The following is a 25,123-nucleotide window of genomic DNA, read 5'->3' as shown; positions in this document are numbered from 1 at the left end:
CAAGTCATAATGACTTCTGAAGCTTGACGCAACACATGTTGCGATTAAACTCGGAATCTTCGTTCTCTCAGGAACTATCATAGAGATATCCGAATCAAGTGACTCATACATCTATGCAGTCACAACATCCATCAGTTTGATATACAAATTCATTATTCACTGCCAGTGATATCAATATCGGAACCTTATTCCACTCATAATAGGATAACATATTTCATCATAAATGATGACGGGTTTCTGCGTGAACCCCTGTGCTACAATGCTCGCTTCATGTCTCACCACCTCATTGTTTTCGTTCCTCACATGAACAAAAACCCATTTGCTCCCCTAGGGAACAAATTCAGAGGAGTGGGTATTACTGATCAGGTCAATACCCCCTCTTCTTGAGAGCAAGCACATCCTCAATTGCTACCTTCATTTGGATCAACCAGAGTATTTTAGACACTCAGCCATGCATGGACTTAGGTTCTAGATCCAATCCAAGGTCTTTTGTAGCTCATGAGGATAAATAAATGTCGACATAATGTAGTCTTTATTATATGATTCCCCCGAATCCATATCCATAGTGGAGATTTCATCATTACCTTTTGACTCTTTATGATTTCCCACAACAGTTGAGTCAAGGTCTTCCGATGTCCCAGCACAAAAATTTGTGTGCACACTCATGCTGGTTCCTGGATGTGTCCAACATCCTTCAGGTGTCCTTCAACCCTTGGTTGAATATCAACATGAAGTTGACCTGCATTTACTGTTTGAGGATTCCTCATTCCCCTCGGACGCTTCCTTGAAGCTTTGTCCTCTTGTGTCCAGATACCTCCCCTTCATTGGTGGCCGAGTGAACCTATGGGTCACATCCACTCTCTCTGGCACAATCACTATGGGAACATTTTACTTTGTGACACCTTTATATTTAGTAAATGCAACTGGCAGACTATTTGCGATACTTTACAAATTGTTAATCTTCTGAACCTCTATTTCAGACTTATTCGTACGTGGACCTAAGGACTAGATGTCTATTCACATCTCATTCTATTTTCCTGGCATTCAATGTGGTTATTATCTCCCCCTAATGCCGGAAAAATGTCCTCATCAAAATACAACCAGTGTACCGGACCATAAATAAGTCCCCTTCTAAGGACTTCAAGTACTTTATGATTGACGGAGAATTGTACCTCACATAGATCCCCATTTCTCTATGAGGGCCCATATATGTACACTGCGGTGGTGAACTCGGCATGTATCCAACACAACCGAATAATCGCAGATGGGAAATACTTACTCATTTCCACGTAGTAACTGCAACGGGGAGACCATATAATATGCAGTTCATTGAATTTATATATGCAGTACGTAAAACTGCAATGTCCCCAACTAGATTTTGGGAGATTAGAATTCTGTAGGAGCAATCTTGCTATCAACTTATCCTCTTGACAAGTGATTCCGCAAGACCAATCTGGATATGTACACAAAGTACCAATATGCTCCACAGTTATGCCTCAGTCTAGGCAGTAATCATCAAATGCTCACGAACTAAATTTCGTAGCATTATACATTCTGATGGATTTTATCCCGTGCTCAGGATGATTTGCTCTCAAATTAATGATTTGAGCAATAAGCTTTGTAAAAGCATGGTTCCTTATGGAAGTAAGACACACATTGGACCATCTCACTGATGCATCCAAAAGCACTATGAAATATGTAAATATTCCATATAACGGTTGAATTGGATCACATATATATCTCCTATCTAAGGAAATCTAGTGGCTCATCCTCTTCCATGAGATAAGATGGCCTTGCAATCAGTTTCCCAGTTTGCACACATCATGCATACATAATTCAATGAATTTGGAAAATTCACACCGTTAGATTGTGTCCAATTGAACCATCAATAGTTTTCTCATCCTCCCAATACAAGGATGACCAAGGCAATCATGCCATATCTTGAACTTCTCAAGATTCTAGAAAATTATCTTATACGCCAATGCGTATCCAATGTATGTATAATACAATCCACAATATAGAGAAACATTTACTCTAGGATTTCATTCAAATCCTTTTTGTTGAGTCATGAGAAGGCTTCCAACCTCACTCATTATATGAGTTTCAACATAGAAACCATTGCGGATATCCTTATAACTCAGCAAGTACGAGTAGAATCTAGACACATCAATGCATCCAAGATTATCATATAGTACCCATAGGGAGTGCAATTGTGGCTTGACCAGAACCAACAATTCCCGTATCACGACCATCACTTGTCATGATGGCTCCATTACTCTTTTCAAGAGTATGAAAATACTTCAACTCCCTTAATATTGTGTTAGTAGACCCAGTTTCTACTTAACACATTCTTCTCAATTGGACTATTTCCATAGGTTTTAGAAATAAACCAATTTCAACATATGATTGAACTCATATGTAAATAATACATATACATCATTACAATGCATGACAAAAGAGACTGAATCCGGTCTCTGTATATGTCACTAAAATTGAAGTCCACTAACATGTCATCGACACTCAATAGTGGACCTTCCTTTTGCTGAGCATGCTCCTGGTTATCCATGTTCTGAGGAACATCTGAAAACTTCAACCATTGGGAAATCATTGTTATGTCAAGTGAGGTAAGATTCACACTTGTTTCCATGAGCCTCTTTCCCTTGGCAATTGATTGCATGCGGATCCACCAAATGATTGGAAATATCACTTGTCCTTGCAATCAGTTATACAACCACACGTATAGCAACCACCAGAGTTGCTAGCCCTGTCATTGTTCCTGAAACGACTTTTGGCCCTTTGAGCTCTACTCTTATTCTACTTCTCATCACACCTCCACTTTCCTTCACAATTGTTGAAATTATTCAATCTAAATCCTCATACAAGGATTGAAAGTGGAGAGCATCTCGATGAGATTAACATCCAGAACTGCAATATTGCAGAATCTCAACTACAAGTTGATCTGATGCACATAAGAGTTGTATGCTACCATAGACTCCAAGTCTTGGAGTCGGACGTGCATCCATTTCTTGTGCACTTCAAGCATCATCATCACCCTATATTGATCATATTGCTCCTCAAAAGAGCTCTAGATTATCAAATACTCTATTTTTATAGATCATGGTGTAGTGAAGTGCAATGTGACATACTTTGCTATAGTGACTATAGCTAGAGCCCCTGAGCGGGTGTGGTTATGTGGGAACTGAGACGCCGGGCTGCCAAGTTAATCTTTGCATCAACTAGGTTTGATGATTAATACCATCAGCGGCAAACTCAGCAAAAAAAAATCCTCTCTTGGATATGTCCAACATATCCTGCTTGAAATCATCATGCACAACTAATTTACCTTTTAGTAAATTAATTTTCAAGTATCATCAACATATAGCAACCATCAAATTGCCTAATCAGATATGCTGATATACAAATGTGCTTTAAAATAGAGTAATATACCATAAATTACTGCAAAACACATCGGAAAACAATGTATAGCTAAAAGCTAATATCAAGAGAAAATGGTCATAGGCCGAAACCACTCAGCCCAAGTTTTTTTTTTCCTCTCTTTTTCTTTTGTTACCAATGAAACCGGGCGCATCCGGCGGCCGCGCCGTCGGTTTACTGTGCGTCCCACTTGGTAACCAGCGCCTTACCATTGCCTCGTACCAACGTAGCACGCTACGTCACCGCACCTCGCCGGGTAGAACCGCCGTTACTTCATTCGACGCCGTTGGCAGCCGCCGCCGATGCGACCTGGAGATCCAGACCAGATGGTAATGCCCGCGGCCTCGCCTTGTGCGTGGACGGGCTGAGCGCCGGCCAGAGGGCCTCGGCCGTGCGCCAGTCGACTTCGCCGATTCCACGCTCCGATGGAATCGATTTGCGTGAGTGTACATACGTACGTACAAGAGAAACAATCAGTCACTAGATTGATGATCGTAATCACAAGAAGACAACTGAATTAGCAATTTTCCTTTTATACTGACGGACGCATGCTCGTCCTCGCCGTGGATAGCGCTGTTGCCTTTGAGCATCGAGAAAACCATCCAGAAACAGTTCCTCTTTTTTTCCATATCGCCTCCTTGTTCTCTTGAACGGCCGCGTTAGTCATGCCGCCGTTGCGCCGCCGCAGCAGCCCGCAGTCCTACCGGCCGCCGTGCCGTTACCTGTTGTTGCGCGGTCAGCCGTCCCATCGAACGCTGTTGCCGACGCCACGCGCCCTCGCGATCGACGCCGTTACGCACTGGCAACATGCTGCCGCCCCGGGAGAAGCGGCGTCGTGGTGGATGGCCACCGGTTCCATTTGCCGCCGCCGAGGCCGAGCCGCCATAATCCCGGTCGTTGACGCCGCCGCCGGGAGAGGCTTGCTGCGGCAGTCACCGCTGCATCGCGCCGCGCGCTAGGAGATGCCGCGGCCAGTCCTGAGGGGCTTGCCGTCACTGGCGGCCAAGCCGGAGGGCGCCATGCTCCGGGAGATTGAGGCCGGCCACGCCCCGTCATGGGCGTCTCGCTGGTTCTCGCCACGGAAGTCGACCTCCCTTCCTCGCTGCACTGTCGTTTGTCCAGGGCCTTTCTCTCAACGGAGAGCAAAGTGCTGATAACGTATTAATAGACAGATTGCAAAATGAATCCAATCAGTATCAATTTCATTGATGATCAATCCTTATATACAACGGGAGGGGGCGCGAGCGAAGGGACGCGTCCACTGGATGGGGAGCGAGAAAACCGTCGTGACGCTTGCCGCATTGGCAACGCACGTTCAGTTATACAAGGGAGGATTATCTCATTAATTACAATATTAATTAAATCCTAACACATAGGCCAGGAGAGAAAGCACATCCATTGAATTCCTTGACCGCGCCACCATGAGGTGACCTAATCAAGTGATACGATGTGATGCTTTGTTCGTCGCTGGGCGATCTCATTTCCAGTACATGCGGGAGAGCTCTCGGCCATTCACCGGTGTGCGTGCCACGGTGTACGTTCCGCTCCGGAGATGGCCGCGACTGCGCACGCACGCTGGCGAACGCAATGAATGCCCGCGGGAACCTTGGGATCATCGGTCGAGGCTGCCACCGAGTCCCTCTCCTCATACGTGGTACCAACCGAACCTGGACAAACTCCCCCGACACCGAACCTGAAAGACACGGCGTGCTCTGACGTTGAAAACTGCCATACTCGCCAGTTGAGACGTGGCGAGGGCACTAGAACTCTCTCGGCATCGGTCGGACGAACAGCGCGGGACACCAGATAATTATCCTTGAACCGATCACTAGATCGGCTCCTTTCTGTTGAGAAATAAAAATATATGATTAATTATATGGGAGGGATGCTTCCCAGGAGGTGTCTGTTGGGAAAGAGGTGTCTTCCCAACACACCCCTTCATCATGTATATAAGTGGGTCTCCCACATTGCAATGGAACTAGTGGATTATTTGGACTTTTCATGTGTCTCTTTTACTTTCACTCTATAACACGTTATCGGCACTTAGACTCTATCGAGAGCAATTGGCGACACGAAAAGAAACTGTCGAGTGGCCGTCCTTTTAAACATCGGCCATTACGCACGGAGGCGCTCGGCCGTGGCAGCGCTCCTCCGAGGCGGAAGCACGACGCCAGTACGTGAAGGCGTCGATCGCAGAACTACAAGCGGCGGCAACAGCATGCGATGGAGGGTTGATTGCGCAAGGACATGCAGCGGCAACACCATGGAGCATGCATGCATCCATTGCTTGGCTCTTCGCTGAGAGGAAAACTCCATCTAAGCAGCAGTTACTTACGCTTGCGGCAGCCGGCGGAGTCGTCCTGTTGCATTCGCATCCGACAAGCGAAGGCCTCTGATGCGGATCCCTTCAACGCGGAACTGCCTGATTCCACGCACAGATTGGGATTAGTCAATTGATTGCTTAATCAATCATCTTTTAATTATTTTTCCCCTGTACATCTACGCACTCATGAGATTTACTTCCATGTGAGCACGTACAGAAGGAGAAAACAAGAAGAAGAATCTCAGACATTGGAATCCATCGATTCCAGGAAGAACGAGAAAAGAGTCATGGCGGTGACGCGCCTGACGGCCACAAGAAATCGACAAAGGTGGCTACGCGTGCAGAACAAGCAGCGCGACATGGGGCGTTGTCAGGCCCGCGCGACAGTATGAATTACGGCGGCGGGAGGCATCATCAGCAAAATGCCTCACGGTCGGCGACCATGAATCTGTCCAAATGCGGGAGCTTCCATGGCCTCAGGGCGTGATGGCGGCTGAGGCAGTGCCAAGTGCGCACGAAGCCCTCGGCTTTGGCCGACGAGGCTCCCTCCGGCGTGGTCTCGACCGCGTGGCGCTCGGTTCGCCGTATGGTAAAGCGATCCGGCGTGGCTGAAAATTTCCGAAAGGCAACGGTGGCTATTCCTCTCAGGGAATTGGCAATTGCACAACAAAAGAAGAGAAGAGATATCCTCTCTTCGTTGATTTTGCAAATCAGCCTTTTTGATTGTATGGAAATCACGGATAAATCCTGACACTTTCGTTAGGATTATCCAACTTGCTACAAAGCTCTCAGGCTTATTGAAAATTACCCCGAGGCTTTATTATTTTCAGCACTCTAACCACATGGTTATTGATATTTGCGTTTTATGCCCCAGGCTTCAGAGCAAATATACATGATAGACCACAGGGTCTTGCTGAACTGCATAATAATTAATTATGCATCATTTTACATCATGTAAAATGACCGTTTGAGGCCCCCAAGTCCTCATATATGTTGCACAAGTATGTTTATACTTCTGCATTTATTCGTATTACATGAGTAATACTGTTGCAAAGCAATATATTGATTCCATTATTGGCAACAATATGGAACTTGCTTGCAAATTTGGGAAACATAAGGTATATAAGCGTATGAAATTGCCTGACTATGTCAAATTTACATTTGTCACAAGGAATCGACAAATGACATCTACTGCTTAATTGCAGATTATCCAATGTTATTGTGAGGTCTATATTATGTCAGTCTGACATAATGACTACCTTCAATTTTGCACACAACTTATGGATTGCATGATGGCAACGAATCATTTTCGTTCACAACTGCGAGGTCTACACTACCATGTGGTGATTACCTTCAATGTGTTTTTATAATTAACACAAGGTTGTGAGAAGCTCCATAAGAGTGAGATCTACATTACTTAGTGATTATCTCCATGTGTTCGAAGCAAAAGTGATGGCACAAAATTTATGACATAGCCATTATGAGGCCTACACTGTTGATGCCTACCTTCATGATGTTTTTCCAAATACTTGTCAATTTCATAGCATTTGTCATTGGTTGTGACTATAGTGTCAAATACTCCATCAGGAGATGAATCCAAGGCAATGGTGACTATGCTGCATATTATGCTATGAAGAGAATTATGCAAAACACTTGCATATTTTGGTGATTACCTTCCATGCATACACAACTTATGAGACTTCATCATAGCTATGAATTAAGTTTCATGCACAGCTGAGAGGTTCATGCTATTTTATGGTGATTACCTTCATGTGTTATAAATAACATAAGGTTGTGGAGGCTATGATCAATGGGAACTGTCCATAAGAGTGAGGCACCACTAGGTGGTCGGCTACCTCTATGTGTTTTAAGGAAATTAATTAAAGGCTTGTCCCTTTCGAGGCGACTACCTTTAATTTGAAGATCTACACCACACTGTGGTGTTCTTCTAGAAGGCTTGCACTTTGGGTCAATAACAATCACCATGACCATGATTATGCTTAGCCATAGCATTTTCATCCTACATAATTTACTAAAGGTAAATTAATGCATGAGTATTTCATGCACCATATGGCTGACCTTTTTAAAAGGAAATGCGATGAGATGACATTTGGTGGGAGTAAGTATTTAACATGGGTCATGGACATAAAGATTTTTTTCGACCCGGGGCCTTATTGCCACGGAAACTCCACCTGCAGAAAATGTCATGGCTATTTATAAATAGCTAAGAATATGCATATTTGCATTTATGTACCATTGCAATGGCTCAGTTCTCAACTGAGTATGTAATGGATAATGAGCATCCATTTTTCCCTTTGAGCCTTCATTGAGGTGAGATATATTGTTATAAGCATCACATGAATGATTACTCATTCATTGTCAGGACTTCGAGTCCGTTGAGCCTTATAGTTTTGTTGTCAATAAATCAACACTATGTTGAGATTATGTGATAAGGCGGCTCCAGATGCATATCTGAATATAAGTCCTTATTGCACTTTACGTTCTCCTAGGATGATAAACAGAAATATCATCTTTGTTTCAGGTTTGCAATGCCTGAAATTCATGCTAGTGCTCTTAGTACTAAGCAATAGTGGTTAGAGAACCACGGGAGTTGAATGTAAGGTGAAGGAAAAATGACAAGCAGAAATGGAGTGTATATCTCAAAAGGGAATGTGTCATTTAATCTAAATGATCATAATGACAACTTTCAAGTTTGTCAAAGTGGTGGTTGTACGAAATGTTATACCAATGATTACCAATTGGTCAAGTATTGGGTTGAATCATACCACCGACTCACTGGAGGCAAATGATTTTAATGGGATAAGTTCAAAGTTCTACTTCAAAAGGAAACAACCAGAAAATATTCTGGCATGGTGGAAGGAGAATGAACTCCTCTATATTGACGATATGCTTGTGGAATGATATTCCAAAGATATTTTGGAGATCTCATGTAGTCTCCTAGTTATCCCTAAATATCATTAGCCTGTAATTGTACTACTACATGTAGTATAAATTGCAACATCTTGTCCCTCAGACATGATAGTTGAGATAATTGAGTGTATGAGTCAGTTCATACTCAATCTTGTTGCATACATAATAATTTTCCCTCCTTTATCATCATGGTATTGGACGATTAGAGAAATTATTGACAATTCTGTTGGCCACAACTTGACAAGTTGCAATATTCCCAACAATCATCAGATTTTTTTATGCACTACATGTGACATTGGGGAATTAATTTTAAGGCACTCTCACCTTAAAATTTGAAACGAGCCAGCCAATATTCTTGATTGAATGCAAGAATATGTTTGGATTATTCAACCATTATCTGGGTTATCTTGGTACTTCATGGTGTTCATAGACGCATCTAGAAGATGGTCTTAGATGTGTATATCCACACATAACCATGCATTTATTGAATTAAGTGCTCAAATTGACGAATTTAGAGCAAATTATCCTAACGTGGGATAATTCCATTGGAATGGAAATGTCGTTGAAGTTGATTCACGGACATTCAATGGTTATATTCAGTATATGGTACATAACCAGAATGGTTTGGCTGGATATCTTATGAAAGAGATTCAATATTGCATAGCCAATGTTGCAGAATTGTGATTTACCGACATTTTGTTGATGGTAACATGCGGTCTCACACTCCGCATATTTGGTCTAAAGGGGATCAAATGATACTGCACCCCCTTGCAGTTTGTACGTGGAAATAAGTGAAGTATTTCCCATCTGCGGTAATTCGGTTGTATACCGATATCACCACCCCAGCGTACATCATGGGCCTTCACATATGGTTGGGATCTATGTGAGGAATAACTGTGGTATGTTCGTTAATCCGCCGAATACCTTAACCCTAGCAAGGGAGTTATTTGCAGCCCATACGCTGATTGCTTTTGCAATAAGAACATTTTCTGGCATTAGGGGGAGATGTGTACCACAAAGAATGCCAGGAAATGGATAAGAAATGTCATAGACATTTTGTCCACGTACTTAAGAATCTGAACTGCATGTTCAGGTTATGAGAAATTTGCAGCATACCGCAAATAATCTGCCAAGTATATTTACTGATGACAAAGGTGTCAATATGGTCAAGTACCAGAATGAGTGGAGGTACCTAATAAACCACTCATCTCCCTAGATGAGAGCAAGAGGGGAAGAATTCTGGTCGCATGAGATTAAGTTCTCATATGTTTCAGCGGAAACATGGGAGATTGACTCCTCGATCAGTAAATATGATTCAACCTCGGGTTGAATGACACCTGAGGGATGCGCGGCATCCAAAGTCCAACACATATGTGCACACATTTTTAGGTGTTGGGAAATCGAAACACCTTGACTCCGTTGTTGTGGGAAATCACAAGGAGTTAAGAGGCGTAGTAAGAATTCCACAATGATACTGGTTCATGAGAATCGTATATGAGAAAGTCTACATATGTCAACATAAAATTCTTCTTGAGAATTGCTAGAATCCTTTTTGTTGGAAATATGCCCTAGCGGCAATAATAAATTAGTTATTATTATATTTCCTTGTTCATGATAATCGTTTATTATCCATGCTATAATTGTATTGATAGGAAACTCAGATACATGTGTGGACACATAGACAACACCATGTCCCTAGTAAGCCTCTAGTTGACTAGCTCGTTGATCAATAGATGGTTACGGTTTCCTGACCATGGACATTGGATGTCATTGATAACGAGATCACATCATTAGGAGAATGATGTGATGGACAAGACCCAATCCTAAGCATAGCACTAGATCGTGTAGTTCGTATGCTAAAGCTTTTCTAATGTCAAGTATCATTTCCTTAGACCATGAGATTGTGCAACTCCCGGATACCGTAGGAGTGCTTTGGGTGTGCCAAACGTCACAACGTAACTGGGTGGCTATAAAGGTACATTACAGGTATCTCCGAAAGTGTCTGTTGGGTTGGCACGAATCGAGACTGGGATTTGTCACTCCGTGTAAGCGGAGAGGTATCTCTGGGCCCACTCGGTAGGACATCATCATATGCGCAATGTGACCAAGGAGTTGATCACGGGATGATGTGTTATGGAACGAGTAAAGAGACTTGCCGGTAACAAGATTGAACTAGGTATTGGATACCGACGATCGAATCTCGGGCAAGTAACATACCGATAGACAAAGGGAATTGTATACGGGATTGATTAAGTCCTTGACATCGTGGTTCATCCGATGAGATCATCGTGGAACATGTGGGAGCCAACATGGGTATCCAGATCCCGCTGTTGGTTATTGACCGGAGAACGTCTCGGTCATGTCTGCATGTCTCCCGAACCCGTAGGGTCTACACACTTAAGGTTCGATGACGCTAGGGTTGTAAAGGAAGTTTGTATGTGGTTACCGAATGTTGTTCGGAGTCCCGGATGAGATCCCAGACGTCACGAGGAGTTACGGAATGGTCCGGAGGTAAAGATTTATATATGGGAAGTCCTGTTTTGGTCACCGCAAGAGTTTCGGGGTTTATCAGTAATGTACCGGGACCACCGGGAGGGTCCCGGGGGTCCACCAAGTGGGGCCACCTACCCCGGGGGGCCACATGGGCTGTGGGGAGTGTTCCTTGGCCTACATGGGCCAAGGGCACCAGCCCCACTAAGGCCCATGCGCCTAAGAGAGAGAGGGGGGGCAAACCCTAATGGGATATGGGCCTTAGGGCCCATATTGGTGCGCCTCCCTCTCCCATCCCCTCTTGGCCACCCCCTTGCCTCCCCATCTAGGGCTGCCGCCCCCCTAGGGGTGGGAACCCTAGAGGGGGCGCAGCCCCTCCCCTTCCCTATATATATATTGAGGCATTGGGCTGCCCAGAACACACGCGATTCGATCTCTCGTTGGTGCAGCCCTGCATCTCTCTCTCCCTCCTCTTCTGTGGTGCTTGGCGAAGCCCTGCAGGATTGCCACGCTCCTCCATCACCACCACGCCGTTGTGCTGCTGCTGGATGGAGTCTTCCTCAACCTCTCCCTCTCTCCTTGCTGGATCAAGGCATGGGAGACGTCACCGGGCTGTACGTGTGTTGAACGCGGAGGTGCCATGCGTTCGGCACTTGGTCATCGGTGATTTGAATCACGACGAGTACGACTCCATCAACCCCGTTCACTTGAACGCTTCCGCTTAGCGATCTACAAGGGTATGTAGATGCACTCTCCTTCCCCTCGTTGCTAGTCTCTCCATAGATAGATCTTGGTGACACGTAGGAAAATTTTGAATTTCTGCTACGTTCCCCAACAGTGGCATCATGAGCTAGGTCTATGCGTAGTTTCTATGCACGAGTAGAACACAAAGTAGTTGTGGGCGTTGATTTTGTTCAATATGCTTGCCGTTACTAGTCTTATCTTGATTCGGCGGCATCGTGGGATGAAGCGGCCCGGACCAACCTTACACGTACTCTTACGTGAGAACGGTTCCACCGACAAACATGCACTAGTTGCATAAGGTGGCTGGCGGGTGTCTGTCTCTCCCACTTTAGTCGGATCGGATTCGATGAACAGGGTCCTTATGAAGGGTAAATAGCAATTGGCATATCACGTTGTGGTTTTGCGTAGGTAAGAAACGTTCTTGCTAGAAACCCATAGCAGCCACGTAAAACATGCAAACAACAATTAGAGGACGTCTAACTTGTTTTTGCAGGGTATGCTATGTGATGTGATATGGCCAAAAGGATGTGATGAATGATATATGTGATGTATGAGATTGATCATGTTCTTGTAATAGGAATCACGACTTGCATGTCGATGAGTATGACAACTGGCAGGAGCCATAGGAGTTGTCTTTATTTATTTATGACCTGCGTGTCAACATAAACGTCATGTAATTACTTTACTTTATTGCTAACCGGTAGCCATAGAAGTAGAAGTAATAGTTGGCGAGACAACTTCATGAAGACACGATGATGGAGATCATGATGATGGAGATCATGGTGTCATGCCGGTGACTATGATGATCATGGAGCCCCGAAGATGGAGATCAAGAGGAGCAATATGATATTGGCCATATCCTGTCACTATTTGATTGCATGTGATGTTTATCATGTTTATACATCTTATTTGCTTAGAACGACGGTAGTAAATAAGATGATCTCTCATTAAAATTTCAAGAAAGTGTTCCCCCTAACTGTGCACCGTTGCGACAGTTCGTTGTTTCAAAGCACCACGTGATGATCGGGTGTTTGATTCAGACGTTCACATACAACGGGTGTAAGACAGATTTACACATGCAAACACTTAGGTTGACTTGACGAGCCTAGCATGTACAGACATGGCCTCGGAACACAGAAGACCGAAAGGTCGAGCATGAGTCGTATGGTAGATACGATCAACATGAAGATGTTCACCGATGATGACTAGTCCGTCTCACGTGATGATCGGACACGGCCTAGTTGACTCGGATCATGTAATCACTTAGATGACTAGAGGGATGTCTATCTGAGTGGGAGTTCATAAGATGAACTTAATTATCCTGAACATAGTCAAAAGGTCTTCGCAAATAATATCGTAGCTCGCGCTTCAGTTCTACTGTTTAGATACGTTCCTAGAGAAAATTTAGTTGAAAGTTGATAGTAGCAATTATGCGGACTAGGTCCGTAAACTGAGGATTGTCCTCATTGCTTCTTAGAAGGCTTATGTCTTTAATGCACCGCTCAGTGTGCTGAACCTCGAACGTTGTCTGTGGATGTTGTGAACATCTGACATACACATTTTGATAACTACGTGATAGTTCAGTTAAACGGTTTAGAGTTGAGGCACCGAAGACGTTTTTGAAACGTCGCGAAACATATGAGATGTTTTGAGGGCTGAAATTGGAATTTCAGGCTCGTGCCCACGTCAAGAGGTATAAGACCTCCGACGATTTTCTTAGCCTGCAAACTAAGGGAGAAAAACTCAATTGTTGAGCTTGTGCTCAGATTGTCTGAGTACAACAATCATTTGAATCGAGTGGGAGTTGATCTTCCAGTTGATATAGTGATGTTTCTCCGAAGTCATTACCACCAAGCTGCTAGAGCTTCGTGATGAACTATAATATATCAGGGACATATATGATGATCCTTGAGATATTCGCGATGTTTGACACCACAAAAGTAGAAATCAAGAAGGAGCATCAATTGTTGATGGTTAGTGAAACCACTAGTTTCAAGAAGGGCAAGGGCAAGAAGGGATACTTCATGACACGGCAATTCAGCTGCTGCTCTAGTGAAGAAACCCAAGGTTGAACCCAAACCCGAGACTAAGTGCTTCTGTAATAAGGGGAACAACCACTGGAGCAGAATTACCCTAGATACTTGGTAGATTAGAAGGCTGGCAAGGTCGATAAAAGTATATTGGATATACATTGTGTTGATGTGTACTTTACTAGTACTCCTAGTAGCACCAGGGTATTAGATACCGGTTCGGTTGCTAAGTGTTAGTAACTCGAAATAAAAGCTACGAAATAAACGGAGACTAGCTAAAGGTGAGCCAACGATATGTGTTGGAAGTGTTTCCAATGTTGATATGATCAAATATCGTACGCTCCGTCTACCATCGAGATTGGTGTTTGTTTTGAGCATAGACATGATTGGATTATGTCTATCGCAGTACGGTTATTCATTTAAGGAGAATAATGGTTACTCTATTTATTTGAATAATACCTTCAATGGACTTACACCTAAAATGAATGGTTTATTGAATCTCGATCGTAGTGATACACATGTTCATGCCAAAAGATAGTAATGATACTACCACCTACTTGTGGCATAGCCACGTAAGTCATATTGGTATAAAACGCATGAAGAAGCTCCATGTTGATGGATCTTTGGACTCACTCATTTTTTGAAAAGTTTGAGACATGCGAACCATGTCTATTGGTGTATATGCATGAAGAAACTCCATGCAAATGGACCGTTCGGACTCACTTGATTTTGAATCACTTGAGGCATGCAAATCATACCACATGGGCAAGATGACTGAAAGCCTCGGTTTCAGTAAAATGGAACTAGAAAGCAAATTGTTGGAAGCAATACATTTTGATGTGTGCAGTCCAATGAGTGCTGAGGCATGTAGTGGATATCGTTATGTTCTTTCTTCACAGATGATTTGAGTAGATGTTGAGTACATTTACTTGATGAATCACGAGTCTGAATTATTGAAAGGTTCAAGTAATTTCAGGGTGAAGTTGAAAGATCGTCGTGACAAGAGGATATAATATCTATGATATGATCATAGAGATGAATATCTGAATTACGAGTTTGGCACAGAATTAAGACATTGTGGAAATTGTTTCACAACTAATACAGCCTGGAACACCATAGTGTGATGGTGTGTCCGAACATCATAACTGCACCCTATTGGATATGATGCATACCATGATGTCTCTTGTCGAATTACCACGATAGTTCATGGGTTAGGCTTTAGAGACAACCACATTCACTTTAAATAGGGCACCACGTAATTCCGATGAGATGACACCGTATGAACTATGGTTTAGAGAAACCTAAGCTGTCATTTCTTAAAAGTTTGGGGCTGCAACGCTTATGTGAAAAAGTTTCAGGCTGATAAGCTCGAACCCAAAGCGGATAAATGCATCTTCATAGGACACCCAAAACAGTTGGGTATACCTCCTGTCTCAGATCCGAAAGCAATAAGGGATTGTTTCTAGAATTGGGTCCTTTCTCGAGGAAAAGTTTCTCTCGAAAGAATTGAGTGGGAGGATGGTGGAGGCTTGATGAGGTTTTTTGAACCGTCTCTTCAACTAGTGTGTGGAAGGGGACAGGAAGTTGTTCCTGTGGCACCTACACCAATTGAAGTGGAAGCTTATGATATTGATCATGAGACTTCGGATCAAGTCACTCCCAAACCTCGTAGGATGACAAGGATGCATACTACTTCAGAGTGGTACGTAATCCTGTCTTGGAAGTCATGTTGCTAGACAACAATGAACCTACGAGCTATGGAGGAGCGATGGTGGGCCAAGATTCCGATAAATGGCTCGAGGCCATAAAATCCGAGATAGGATCCATGTATGAAAATAAAGTGTAGACTTTGGAAGAACTACTTGATGGTCGTAAGGCTGTTAGGTACATATGGATTTTTAAAAGGAAGACGGACAATGATGGTATATGTCACCATTAAGAAAGCTCGACTTGTCGTTAAGTTCTTTCCGACAAGTTCAAGGAGTTGACTATGATGAGACTTTTCTCACTCGTAGCGGTGCTAAGAGTCTATTGGAATTATATTAGCGATTACTGCATTATTTATGAAATCTTGCAGATAGGATGTCAAAACATTGTTTCCTCGACGATTTTCTTGAGGAAAGGTTGTATATGATACAACCGGAAGGTTTTTGTCAATCCTGAAAGATGCTAATAAGTATGCAAAGCTCCAGCAATCCTTCTAAGGACTGGAGTAAGCATCTCGGAGTTGGAATGTATGCTTTGATGATGATCAAAGATTTTGGGTTTATACAAAGTTTATGAGAAACTTGTATTTCCAAAGAAGTGAGTGGGAGCACTATAGAATTTCTGATAAATATATGTTGTTGACATATTGTTGATCAGAAATGACGTAGAATTTCTAGAAAGCATATAGGGTTATCTGGAAAGTGTTTTCAATGGAGAGCCTGGATTAAGCTACTTGAACATTGAGCATCAAGATCTATAAGGATAGATCAAAATGCGTAATGGTACTTTCAAATGATCACATACCTTTACATGATCTTGAAGGTGTTCAAGATGGATCAGTCAAAGAAGGAGTTCTTGCCTGAGTTGTAAGGTATGAAGTTAAGACTTAAAGCTCGACCACGACAGAATAGAGAGATAGGACGAAGGTCGTCCCCTATGCTTAAGACGTAGGCTCTACAGTATGCTATGCTGTGTACCGCACCTGAAGTGTGCCTTGCCATGAGTCAGTCAAGGGGTACAAGAGTTATCCAAGAATGGATCACGGGACAGCGGTCAAAGTCATCCTTAGTAACTAGTGGACTAAGGAATTTTTCTCGATTATGGAGGTGGTAAAAGAGTTCGTCGTAAAGAGTTACGTCGATGCAAGCTTAACACCTATCCGGATAGCTCTGAGTAGAGATACCGGATACATATAATGGAGCAACAATTTAGAATAGCTCCAAGTGGAACAGTTATTTGGATTAGCTCCAAATAGAACGTGGTAGCTACATCTAGGAGATGACATAGAGATTTGTAAAGCACACACGGATCTGAAAGGTTCAGACCCGTTGACTAAAACCTCTCTCACAAGAAACATGATCAAACCCAGAACTCATTGAGTGCTAATCACATAGTGATGTGAACTAGATTATTGACTCTAGTAAACTCTTCCGGAGTTAGTCACATGGGGATGTGACCTTGAGTGTTAATCACATATCGATGTGAACTAGATTATTGATTCTAGTGCAAGTGGGAGACTGTTGGAAATATGCCCTAGAGGCAATAATAAATTAGTTATTATTATATTTCCTTGTTCATGATAATCGTTTATTATCCATGCTATAATTGTATTGATAGGAAACTCAGATACATGTGTGGATACATAGACAACACCATGTCCCTAGTAAGCCTCTAGTTGACTAGCTCGTTGATCAATAGATGGTTACGGTTTCCTGACCATGGACATTGGATGTCATTGATAACGGGATCACATCATTAGGAGAATGATGTGATGGACAAGACCCAATCCTAAGCATAGCACTAGATCGTGTAGTTCGTATGCTAAAGCTTTTCTAATGTCAAGTATCATTTCCTTAGACCATGAGATTGTGCAACTCCCGGATACCGTAGGAGTGCTTTGGGTGTGCCAAACGTCACAACGTAACTGGGTGGCTATAAAGGTACATTACACGTATCTCCGAAAGTGTCTGTTGGGTTGGCACGAATCGAGACTGGGATTTGTCACTCCGTGTAAGCGGAGAGGTATCTCTGGGCCCACTCGGTAGGACATCATCATATGCGCAATGTGACCAAGGAGTTGATCACAGGATGATGTGTTACGGAATGAGTAAAGAGACTTGCCGTTAACGAGATTGAACTAGGTATTGGATACCGACGATCGAATCTCGGGCAAGTAACATACCGATAGACAAAGGGAATTGTATACGGGATTGATTAAGTCCTTGACATCGTGGTTCATCCGATGAGATCATCGTGGAACATGTGGGAGCCAACATGGGTATCCAGATCCCGCTGTTGGTTATTGACCGGAGAACGTCTCGGTCATGTCTGCATGTCTCCCGAACCCGTAGGGTCTACACACTTAAGGTTCGATGACGCTAGGGTTGTAAAGGAAGTTTGTATGTGGTTACCGAATGTTGTTCGGAGTCCCGGATGAGATCTCGGACGTCACGAGGAGTTACGGAATGGTCCGGAGGTAAAGATTTATATATGGGAAGTCCTGTTTTGGTCACCGGAAGAGTTTTGGGGTTTATCGGTAATGTACCGGGACCACCGGGAGGGTCCCGGGGGTCCACCAAGTGGGGCCACCTACCCAGGGGGGGCACATGGGCTGTGGGGAGTGTTCCTTGGCCTACATGGGCCAAGGGCACCAGCCCCACTAAGGCCCATGCGCCTAAGAGAGAGAGAGGGGGCAAACCCTAATGGGATATGGGCCTTAGGGCCCATATTGGTGCGCCTCCCTCTCCCATCCCCTCTTGGCCGCCCCCTTGCCTCCCCATCTAGGGCTGCCGCCCCCCTAGGGGTGGGAACCCTAGAGGGGGCGCAGCCCCTCCCCTTCCCTATATATATTGAGGCATTGGGCTGCCCAGAACACACGCGATTCGATCTCTCGTTGGTGCAGCCCTGCATCTCTCTCTCCCTCCTCTTCTGTGGTGCTTGGCGAAGCCCTGCAGGATTGCCACGCTCCTCCATCACCACCACGCCGTTGTGCTGCTGCTGGATGGAGTCTTCCTCAACCTCTCCCTCTCTCCTTGCTGGATCAAGGCATGGTAGACGTCACCGGGCTGTACGTGTGTTGAACGCGGAGGTGCCGTGCGTTCGGCACTTGGTCATCGGTGATTTGAATCACGACGAGTACGACTCCATCAACCCCGTTCACTTGAACGCTTCCGCTTAGCGATCTACAAGGGTATGTAGATGCACTCTCCTTCCCCTCGTTGCTAGTCTCTCCATAGATAGATCTTGGTGACACGTAGGAAAATTTTGAATTTCTGCTACGTTCCCCAACACTTTTGGGCCCTGAACCAAAATCCATGGAAAGTGTTGTCTGCACTTATATTGGTTCAAATGAAAGGAAGCAATTAAGGAAGAGTGGCACTCGCTCATCAAAAGAGCGGTATTTACCATTGTAAAACCTGCTCCTCATATGTATCTTCCAGAGGGAAGAGAAGTGAATTTTCGTTTGGAAACGAAAATAAACGAGGCTTGTAGCACAAGGGTCTTTCGCAGAGACCCGACACCAGTTACGATGTAGCATACCTTTTTGGTATAAGTGGAATTATGTTTCGATACTGAATGTTAATGGCAGTACAGATCTATACGGTTGATGTATGTAATGTCTACATACTCCATGGGTCAATTAGTTTGGATGTATATATTGAAGTCATCGAATGACTTGATAGTCTGAATCCAAAGGTAAATCGCAACATGCATGTGTGGAACTTCTGAAGTCATTCTATGACTTGAAGTAGTCGGAGATTTGTGTAGTGCATCCGACTAAGTGAGTTATTCCTTGACAAGGATTACTCTCATACTAATGATTGTTGACGTGTATTCATGAAGAAATCCTAGGTTGGATTTTACATCACCTTAATTTGTGGTGTCGATGATCTTATCATCAAAGTCTATATAAGACATGAAATACACACAATCATGTTAAGACGGATATTTGGGTTAAACCAAATTATGCTAAGCTTATGACTTGAGCACATCCCCCCTAAGATATCAGTCTTCATATATCCGAAAGTATTGGAGAAGTTCAATATGGATATATTATATCAAAGACACATATGGTCATGTTATACCTAATATGGGATATAGATCCTTGATACATAGGGGAGATGGTGAAGTGATAGAGGAGCATGAATTGCCATATCTAAATACCATCAAAGCACTCATATATCTTGCAAAATATGTCAGGACTGACACTATAGTTTTTTGCAATTTATTGAGAGTGCAATTCCCTAAAAGGTATAAGGTTTGTGTAAGGAATATCCTGGGATATATCCAGGGCACGAAGGGTCTTGATCAATTTCATTCAAAAAATCAAGATGGGACCATGATTTGATATATTGATAGTGGCTAATTATCTGATCCCACAATGACATATCAAAGACTGGGTTTGCTGGAAGAGTATTTTGAAGGAAGTATTCATAATAGACTCTAAACGAGTCCTTCCAGTGAACATTCTATTTCATTTGAAGCATCGGAAAATGTGGATGACTTCATAGAATGATTGTACACATGTGAAATCATGTGGAGATTATCATTATCTACCAAGATAATGTCACTTGTATTGCTTATGGGTTATATTTATCCTTGTGAATTACAGAAATGTAAGAGGATAATATGCAAACAGATTATTGTGATATTCACAATATCTCTATCAATGTTTACATTCCAGAACTAGGTTCGTGGAATTGGTATGAGATATTCTTGAGGTTTGCAAAGTTCAGGGGGAGTAAAATCCCAAGTTATAACCCGTTGGTGATCCTCAAATCACTCATATTGTACTCTTTTTCCCTTTATGAGTTTTCCATGATGGCTCTCATATAAGGTTTTTAACGAGACAATATAAATACAAGTGCGGATATATGCCATATTGGTTTCTCCTTATTTTTTTCCCACTGGATTTTAAAGGAGTTTTCGATGGCATATTATTATAAGGTTTCTCCTCAATTTTTCCCACAGGGTTTTTGGAGGAGTTTTCAGTTTGCAATATACATATGACGAATTGATCAAGGGGGAGTGTTGAGAAATAAAAACATGTGATCAATTGTATGGGAGGGATGCCTCCCAGGAGGTGTCTGTTGGGGAAGAGGTGTCTCCCCAACACACCCCTTCACCATGTATACAAGTGGGTCTCCCACATTGCAATGGAACTAGTGGATCATTTGGACTCTTCATGTGTCTCTTTTACTTTCACTCTATAACACTTTCTACTGGGTTGGTGGCATGAAAGGAACCACGTACTTTCTTTGAGAGGAGTGAAAAGAACCACGTTGGTCTCTCACGTACCACTTCACCCGTTCTCTCACGACTCAAGGGCATTTCACCCCTCCTGCCGGCGCCGCCGCAGGACTACGTCGTGTCCTGTGGCCTTAGACCATGGAGGTGTGGTAGATCTCGCTCCTTACCGGTGAGAGAGATGTTTTTTCGTGTCTTTTGGTTCATTTAGGTTTTATGTCATGCTAAAAAATGAGGCGACGACGGCTCCCTGAGGATGGAATAAGGTTCTACCTGCCTAGCCCGGCATCTTGGTGATGTGTCTAGCACCATTGAAGGGCATGTGTAGGTGTTTCTTCGACAGATTTTTGCAGGATTCGGTCGGCCTTTGTTTTTTATGGATATGCGTACTTGGATCTGGTCTTTGTTGCTTTGCATATGTGTGTCTATAGGTTGGATACTTTTGAAGTACACTTCTCTTCACCGACGACGGTTGTTGTTCTCGTGGGTTAGTCACGTGGGGCCTTAACACGACGACTTCTCGACTGTCAACTACAACAAGGTTACCCAGCTCCGGTAAGGAAGGGACGATGATGGCCCACACCTTGGCTGGCGTCAGTACTTGTACTTGTCGCTATGTGGTCTGTGGACCTGGATGTAGTTTTCTACTTCTAGTATTCTTTGTACTGACATGACTATTATTATAATGAATAAATCAGACCACGCCCCCTCCCCCTGATGAAGCTATGTACCTAGGGTAGGGGCACAGACCTGTCCAAAGAGCCCTACCCAAGGACATCCCTAGAAGAAGTCACCTTTCAATCGACTTGAAGGTATCCCACTCGACGGGTTCAAGACACTCGACCAAGAAGCTATCACTCGACCATGAAGCCAACCACTCGACTGCCACGAAACCTAAAGTCACTCCACAGGCAAACGGTCGGCTATTAAGTAGTCTTTATGGTCATTATAGCACTTTATTAGGGGCGTTACTAGTAACTCCCAACCTTAAATGTACCTTAAACCCTGCATCACTGAGGGCAGGAGAGGGCCGGCGAACTCTATATAAGCCACCCCCCTCCTCAGTATGAAGGGTTCGCACCCCTGTTATTCATACACACATAATCCAATCAACCGCCTCCGGGCACCGAGACGTAGGGCTGTTACTTCCTCCGAGAAGGGCCTGAACTCGTAATCCTCGTGTGTTTACAACTTCCCAATAGCTGAGATCTAGCCTCTCCATACACCCCCCTACATCACTGTCAGAGTTAGAACCACGACAGTTGGTGCCCACCGTGGGGAAGGAATCTTAGCGCGTGATTGGAGAAGTTGTGATTTTTCCGATCCCTTTGATCATGGTTTCGTGCGGAGTTTTGGTGGAGGGCCGCGAGATCCGCCTCGGCGCGCTCACGTTCATCGCCGACGACTCCGCCTGGCTTCAGGAGGCACCACTCGACATCGACGCGCTCCCCGTCCGCGGTGCGACGCACTTCTGCGCATGCGTTCGTGGCATCCTCCTGCGGCAGCCGTCGACCCAGTATCGGTCGGCCCCCATGTCGTCTCCCCGCTCTGTCTCCCACCGGCGCAAGCGCTCCGGTCGGTCGATACTTCAGAGGTGGGTGAGGCATGCCGTGGCTCGCCAGTCGGCCGCCCCACAAGTCGCGGCAATCGAGCCCGACGAATCCCTCTGCAGCCTGTTCGACCTGTCGACTGGCTCCGCGGAGACCGCATCCGAGTGCGACAGCAGCGACCCAGCGGCTGAGGTTCTGGTGGTCGATGGAACGCACATTCCTCCCGGTTTCCCTCGCGCTGATGGAGGCGCGGGTGGGGGCGACCCGTCGCATCCCCATGATGAGTATCTCCCTGAACCTCTCACGTCATTACAGCGAGAGGAGCTTCGTCGCCGGAACATGGACGCACTCCACACTCCTATCGTCGGAGAGACCCCCGAGGCCCGGGCCTTGGAGGACGCGCGCTTGGCTAACTTGGCCGAGCGCACTCGACTGGAGAATCTCCAGCGAGCACTCGACGAGCAAGCGCGTCAGCGGGCTCCCGAGTCTAGTCGACGTCAGCTCTTCCCGCCGACGCAGGTATACCGAACCCCAGTTCAGAATTTGGCCGCCGCAGCCCGTATAGCAGAATTGATTCAGCCCTCCCAGTCGGAGGCTGGCAGGGGCTTGTTGCAGATTAGAGCGTTGCTCCGGGCGGCGGGAAACCAGAATTCCACTGTTTCTCAGTCGCGGAATAGGATCCACAGTCGATCCATTGCAACAGATACAGTCCAGTCGGCTCACAGCCCGAGATCGCCCCCGAGGCATGAGGGACGTGGTGACCGGCATGATCAGTACAGAAGGAATGAGTAGTATGATCATCGATCCGATCGTGATGATCGACGTCGAGTGCCAACCCCTCCCCCGAGGAGTGGGTCATATGCGCCTCGACATCGAGATGACAGGCGCCCTCATAGTGTCGGGCAGAGGATTCCAGTTGACCCCAGGGACCCAGGCTTTGACGTGAGATCTATCCTCGTTCAAGGTTTGGTTGACAGGAACAGAGCTCATCGGGAAGGCCACAACAAAGTTGCGCCTGCCAGCAGCAGAGTACATGTTTCGGGGCCAGAGTGTTTCAGTCGAGCCATCAGAGCCACAGTGATTCCTCCCAACTTCAGGTTGGCGACTGGAGTCAGCAAGTTCACCGGTGAGTCTAAGCCTGACACTTGGTTCGAAGATTACCGAGTGGCTGTACAGATTGGCGGTGGCAATGATGAGGTGGCCATGAAGCATTTGCCTATCATGTTAGAGGGCTCAGCCAGAGCGTGGCTAAATCAGTTGGCACCCAACAGCATCTACACTTGGGAGGACCTCTCCCGAGTGTTTGTCACAACCTTTGAGGGAACATGCAAGCGACCCGCAGGCCTTACAGAATTGCGTTCTTGCGTACAGAAACTGAATGAAACTCCGAGGGATTACATCCAGAGGTGGATCACGTTGCATCACACAGTTGAGAATGTGCCTGACCATCAAGTAGTTTGTGCCTTTAAAGAAGGCGTTAAATACAGAGAATTGAATCTGAAGTTCGGTCAAACTGGAGAGATGTCTCTGAACCGGATGATGGAGATTGTCACCAAATACGCTAATGGTGAAGACGAAGATCGACTCCAGAGTGGCAAGCACAAGGCAGTCGCCCAAGAAACCGGAGGAAACTCCAGTCGGAAACAGAAGCAGAAGGCCAAGCCAGCCGCCCCTGGGGAGGCCCTGGCCGTAGCCCAGGGAAATTTCAAGGGAAAACCCAAAGGCCCCTGGAAGCCCAAGAAAGTCAAGGATCAAGATGGAAATGATGTTTTGGATCTACCATGTCACATCCACACCAAGAAAGATGAAGAGGGTAATTTTATTTACCCAAAGCATACCACTCGACAGTGCCGGCTCCTGATACAGCAGTTTCAGGGCAAACAGTCCAAAGATAAGGAAAAAGAGTCGGACAGAGTTGAGGACAAGGAAGATAGTGACGATGGATACCCTCAAATCAATTCCACCCTGATGATTTTTGCTGATGTCGAAAGCAAAAATTGACTGAAAGTCATTAACCGTGAGGTGAATATGGTTGCTCCGGCAACACCCAGTTATCTGAAGTGGTCTCAGACTGCCATCACATTCGACTAGTCTGATCACCCTACGCACATTGCCACCCCTGGGAGGCAAGCTTTGGTGGTCGACCCAGTTGTCGAAGGCACTCGACTGACCAAAGTCCCGATGGATGGTGGCAGTGGCCTGAACATATTGTATGCTGAAAAATTGAAAGGAATGGGCATTCCGATGTCCAGCTCAGTACCAGTAACATGAGCTTCCACGGAGTCATTCCTGGGAAGAAAGCCGAATCACTCGGCCAGATCGCTCTTGATGTGGTTTTCGGTGATTCAAAGAATTACCGCAAGGAAAAGTTGACATTCGAGGTTGTGGACTTCCGAAGTGCTTATCATGCCATTTTGGGCAGGCCAGCTTACGCACGCTTCATGGCTCGACCATGTTATGTGTATCTCAAATTGAAGATGCCTGGTCCCAAAGGTGTGATCACTGTTACAGGCAATCGGAAGAAGGCAGAAGAGTGTTTTTAGAAAGGCTCAAAGATTGCTGACGCTCAGATGGCAGTTGTTGAGCTGCAAGAGTACCAGAAGACTGCTGATCCAAGTGAATTGCTACGAGCCAAGAAGCCTGCTTCAGAATCTGCTTTTTAGTCG

The sequence above is a fragment of the Triticum urartu genome, chromosome 3A, assembly GCF_056163025.1.
Source record: "Triticum urartu cultivar PI428250 chromosome 3A, HENAU_Tu73, whole genome shotgun sequence".
Classification (NCBI taxonomy): Eukaryota; Viridiplantae; Streptophyta; class Magnoliopsida; order Poales; family Poaceae; genus Triticum; species Triticum urartu.
This window is presented reverse-complemented; position numbering follows the sequence as displayed.